Source organism: Astatotilapia calliptera, chromosome 17 (genome assembly GCF_900246225.1).
Source record: "Astatotilapia calliptera chromosome 17, fAstCal1.2, whole genome shotgun sequence".
NCBI lineage: Eukaryota > Metazoa > Chordata > Actinopteri > Cichliformes > Cichlidae > Astatotilapia > Astatotilapia calliptera.
Window position 1 is genome coordinate 17,038,239 of NC_039318.1, and position 5,938 is coordinate 17,044,176.

Below are 5,938 nucleotides of genomic sequence, written 5' to 3' on the forward strand. Positions count from 1 at the left end.
GCACATACCTGTCTAAAAGGACAGGTATGTGCATTATGCGGAACATCGTTGTTTTAACAACCCTGAAAATGGCAAAGAGACACGCTTACGAAGCACAGTTTAAATTGAAGGCCATCAGCTATGCGGAGGAACATGGAAATCGAGCAGTGGCGAGAGAATTTAAGATTAACGAATCGATGGTTCGCAAATGGAGGAAGCTAGAAAACAAGCTCCGGCAGGTCAAGAAAACGCAGCTGAGTTTCCGCGGACATAAGGCGAGGTGGCCCGAGTTGGAGGAAAGACTCGAGCGGTGGATCATCGAGCAAAGAACGAGCGGGAGAAGCGTTTCGACGGTCACCATTCGGCTAAAAGCAGTTTCACTAGCTGAAGAGATGAACATTGAACATTTCCAAGGAGGTCCGTCTTGGTGCTTTCGTTTTATGAAACGGTGCCATTTTTCCATCCGGACCAGGACTACGGTAGCGCAGCAACTTCCAGCGGATTATAAGGAAAAGCTGGCCATCTTCCGCTCCTACTGCAGCAAACACATCGGCGACAAAAACATCCAGCCCAGCCACATCACTAACATGGACGAGGTGCCGTTCACTTTTGACATCCCGGTGAGTCACACTGTGGAGAAGAAGGGGATGAGGACTTCGATGGGTTTGATTGATGATAAAAATGTGAGTACCAAACTCAGTTTTGCTCCTGCTTTATTTTTAAATACGCACACTTGTATGCTTGTGTGTTGTTGATGATGACGATTACCGGTAATAGAAATGTGAGTAAGGTACCGAACTCAGGTTTGCTCCCGCTTTATTTTTAAATACGCATACGGTACTTGTATGGGCCCTATGATCCAGTGCACCTTATGTGTGTGTTAAATACAGTAATGGCACACATAACTGAGACTGCGCCTTTTAGTACAGTGCGTCTTATGGTCGTGCAAATACGGTATTTAGTTTGACAGCAAGCAAATAAGTTTCCTGCCTGGTACAAAATGAAGAAGCTCCTGTTTTATTCATTTTCATATCAGTGTGAGTTCTTAAAATTCTTGACCATGCATCAGTGCAAATTTTTAGAGTTGATTCTTCTGAAATTGTCATTTGTGCAAAGTCACAAGCTGATAAAATGTTTATTCCATATTAGGTTTTAGCCTTTGCATGTAGTAAGTAGTTTCTTCATAGTAGTTTTTCTGTTGCACAAAAGAAACCACAAGTTTTTTATAAATTTAACAAGATTTTTACATGTTTGTTAAAAGTTCATGCCCTAAATGGAGTGACTGGAGATGTCAAAGGGTCGCGCCATGTATGGTATGACAGGAGATGGCACACATACACACACATGCTGATGTTGCGCACAAATGCTTGCCTTGGATGTATGACTGCTTTCACCGAATAAAAGGAGCTGTAAGGGAAGTCAGTTTCGGAGTTGACTGAGTTCGGGTGAAGGGCTTATAACTCTAAGACCCTGATCGGGCTTCCCTTGCCGGCAAGTAAAAGACAAAAGCGCTGTGGTCTTGCTTTGTTCACAAGGATCGGTCTCTGAGACAGCGAGGTCTGTGAGTTTAGACCTAACATAAATCATATTCTGGAGCTGTATAACTAAGAGTCAGTTCAGCAGAGGACTAACGCACTCTTCACTCGGCCTGATGATAAGTTAGTTTCTGTTTGTATTAGGATGGTGACATATTTGGTGTAGCACAGAATAACCTGTGAACTCAAGCCATGCTGCGATACTGCATTATGTTATTACCTGTAAAGACACTGCAGCCAGTAATAGTGAGATAATTCTGTTTTCTCCTAAAGGGAAGATGATGTATTAAAATGACTTTTTTGTTATTCTGTTTTTTCAGGACGTCCTTTGGATGATTGTCCTCACTGTTGGTCTGCTTGGCTCACATTGTGAGGGCACTATATCCTGTAAAAATGAAACTAATGGTGATGTAGACTGGTAAGACAACATCTGAGCTATTCATTCAGGTGTACTGAATTACACATTGGTAACTTTGGTCTTCAAGTGCTTCAAAGCTACGCTATGGTACCTTTTGCACCTGCGTTTCAACATAGTCATAGATGATGTTCAGACACTGCTACACTATTTTACACTGTTATTATCAGTTATTTTATATATTTCCATTTCATAAATAACTTCATTTGGGCAGTAAGACATAACGCATACCTAAAACTATGAAGACAACACACAATACTGTGACACTTGCCTCCTTTCTCCAGCCCTGCACATCTATTTTCATCACTCGTATTATTCTCACTTTATTGATCAAAAGAGGAAACAGGGAAAGAAAACACTTTGCAAAATTTCACAAGCTTCATCTCATTTTAGCATCATGGGGAAGCCAGTGGAAAATACTATTCATAAAAGGCCCTGTTATTCATAGTTAAAGGTTTTCAGTCATATCTCTGCTTACTCTACAGGTGCTTGTGAGACTCGGGTATAACAGAGTTTGTTATTTTCTTCTTCCATGCTCAGTTAAGCTTCTCATCATTTATTGTTATCTTTGAATTTACTGACTTGTCTCTGACATCACCAGGTTTATTTTGTACAAGAAGCCTGGTGGGTTTGATTATGTTTACATTGATTCAACCGACCAGAACCTTAAAAAGAATAACAAGCCTGTCAACAACCAAGCTGGTGTCCTGGCAAATACCCTGAAGCCCTACTTTGAAAAAGTGAGAATAACTCCATGAGTTTCTGTTATTAGTGTGTATGCACTTTGAGGAAAGACATAATTTATGTTATGTTTTTGTGGATTCTTTCCGGATGAGCAGTCGCCAGATTCTGCATTCATTGCATACAATGATCAAATGCCAAGTTGTAACGCACTACAACAATATGGCCACAGCAAAGGTGGGTAGAAATAATTTTTTAATAATAATAATAAAAATAACATAAGAAATACTAATAAAAACACACCTGATTTAAATGTGCTCTCCTTCACGCTCACCTCTGAGCATCAGAACCACAGCTTCTGTTATTCTCAGATCACTCAGCAAATGTTCTCTTCTTAATAATGACAGGAGCTCTTTCATGTTCTTGTTCTGCAGGAGTTGTGATGATGGATAAGGATAATGTAGTCTGGCTTTTACACAGCACACCAAAATTCCCCGAAGGAGATGAAAGCAATAATTTCTATCCTGAAAGTGGGAAAAGGTACGCACAGATATTTATGTGTGTAACACTGCCCTCTGATAAGTCTGCACAAATAGGTAAGGCAGCATGTCCAAGGTAATTCTTCATGTCTAGAGTGTATGTGAAGTTTTAACACAGTAACATGTACGTCCCTCATTTTACTTTTTTTCAGCTCAGCATCTTAAAGACATCAATGCTCATATATTTAAAAAACACAATCCTGAAAAACTCCTGAAAAAAGATTCTTCCAACATAAAACGAACGCTGCCCTACCATGAGGACTTGTTGTCATCCGGTGGTTTGAAGTTTACACGCTTTGTTAAACAAATCTCCAAGAAAAGGGATCCTGAAGGTGAGATTTCTGCTTCATTCATTTAAGAAAAAAATCTTAAACACTGTGTCTTTTGTGAAATCATTGTGACTTTCTGTAGTTTCCCCACCAAAGTTCTGAGACTCTTATTTACAAGGTGTGAAACATCAAGCCCAACACAGTCCTTTATTTTAACTTCTCTAATGTTTTGGCCTGTGAAACATGAGCTGGGCGACGAGTAGATCTAACTTTACAGAGTAGTTCTGTTCAAAACTCACTTTATTTAGATTTTAACTCTAAAAATAACTCACATATAAAATTAAATAATGATCCTGGTATGAAAATGTTGTGGAAGCTGGAAAATAAATCCTGTGAACACACATGTTATGCTGTAAGTTTGTATTGCCATGGAGACCTTTCATTAAGGTGTTAGTGTGACCCAGCCTCAGTGCAGAGTTAGTGCAGGGGAGTGTAGCAGCAGGGATCATATGAGGTCTGATGTTTGTAAAAGAAATCATTAAATAAGAAGAGCTGGAACTTCCCAGAAACTCTCAGAAAGAGAAAGTAGAGTCAGGGTTGTTGTGAGCAACACTTTTCTCTTTTTTTTTTTAAAATTCTGGCTTATTGTAACACTGTCTGGTGGTTTCCTGATGTTTGTCTTTACTTTGGCAGGAGATCTTTATGTCACCATTGCTGACACACTACAGACCAATTTATCCATCCAGACCTGGCGCAGCGACCCTGAAGAGAGTGGAAAACGTCCGCTTTTTAAAACTGGGGAAAAAAACGAACTAGTCACCATCATGTCAGTAAAAACTGACGCAGGTGAATGGAGTCATAAATGTGATCATTCCAAATGGTGTGTTTCTGACATTCAAAACTGGATGTGTGTTGGTGACTCAAACAGAGAACCATCCCAGTTCGAAAGGCCTGGTGGTGCACTGTGCATTAATAGCAAACCTGTGGCAGATGCATTTAGGCAAATTAAAAGGATTACTGGCACTGATAGCGTCACTAACAGTAACACTGACTGTAACAATAACAATGTTGCTAGTCCCCGTAAAAGACCAAGATCAGGTTAACTGCAGCAGACAGCCGTCTCGGTCTTGTTTTCTATCTATGTTCACCAGTTTTGAATTTATTGTAAATTTATTTTATCAAAGTGAAGCTGACTTGAATCTGGTGCTGACATCGTCACTCTTGTCAGTGTTATCTAATGTTTCTGTGAATAATATGAAATTAAAAACATTTGATGGATATTTCACAGTGTGGTTCTTTCACCCATGGAAACCATAGAAATAAATGACTTTGCATGAATCTGTCTTGTTTTTACTCTGAGGTCCTGTTTCTGTCTGATGACGTTTAAAAGTATTCAAACTAGCCCCTACACTCAGACATCTTTATTTTTATGGTTTAGTAGATTTTGATTTGCCAAACCAGGTTTTATATTGAGATTTTTCTTCTGTAACAGGTCTTCTTTATTACAAAACAACAACTTTGGCACTTTTATTATTTATTTGTAAAGAAATTATTTTCACAGTTCACTTATTCATTTTTTTACTACATTATTTGTTGGACTTTATGCAAATTAGTGCATATGTGATATTATAACTCGTTTTATAATAAATAAGAAGCACACAAATTAAAATATTAATGTAAATGATCGCCTGGGGAAATTAAGAGCTCATATCAGTTAAGTTTTCTTGTTTTGTCCTTTTTTTCCACTTCCACTAGGTGTTCTGTAACTTTACAGTTGATATTTGAAAGTAGAGTAACTACTAAGTAGATCTGTCTGTGTTGATGCTGAAAGATTTATAATCTGATTCTGACTGTAACTGTTAAGATGATTATTGTGCACGTGCCATTCAGGCCTTCTAACAGCAAAAGAAAGCATTGATACCGGTGGTACATACTGTCAGTATTTAGACGGTGACATGGGTTGTGTAATTTGGCCTCCTTACATCATCACAATTTTTTTTGACTCAAACACTGTGACCGGTGCAACCAATCAGAATGACTTCAGAGCGTGATCACTTTTTTATTCGTTTTATCCATTTGTAATTCATTCTTATGCTAAAAAACGCTCTCAGTATTTGGACAGTGACACATTTTTCTTTAACTTCAGAGCTCCAGCATCTCTAGTGTGAAGTAAATGATGGTCACTGTGTTAATGACACAAAAACACAAAGTTACAGTTTGGTCCAATAGTATTTAAAAAATTGCACAATTCTAAATTTTGTACAGCAACACAAAAATGTCTTTTAAGTCCAATGCTCAATAATGATGGATGTGTAGCTTTTCAGCTCTAATCCAAAGGGTATAATCAGAGTACTGTACATAGTTTTTAGGAGTTACTAATATTCTTATAGAGTATCAGATTTTCAGAGGCTTCAAAGTCGTTGGACAATTTGAAGTCTAGAAGCTGTGGACATAACAAAGTGATGCTTTCCTCACTTGAGATGCTCAGACAGGTCTCTTTACCTGCAGTTTTGTCTGAAT

At 38.4% G+C, this 5,938-nt stretch overlaps 1 pseudogene; it reads left to right on the forward strand.

The window, feature by feature from the left end:
• The first annotated feature begins 1,342 nt into the window (after nucleotides 1-1,342).
• LOC113009494 (deoxyribonuclease-2-beta-like) lies at nucleotides 1,343-4,521 on the forward strand (annotated as a pseudogene).
• The last annotated feature ends 1,417 nt before the right edge of the window (nucleotides 4,522-5,938 follow it).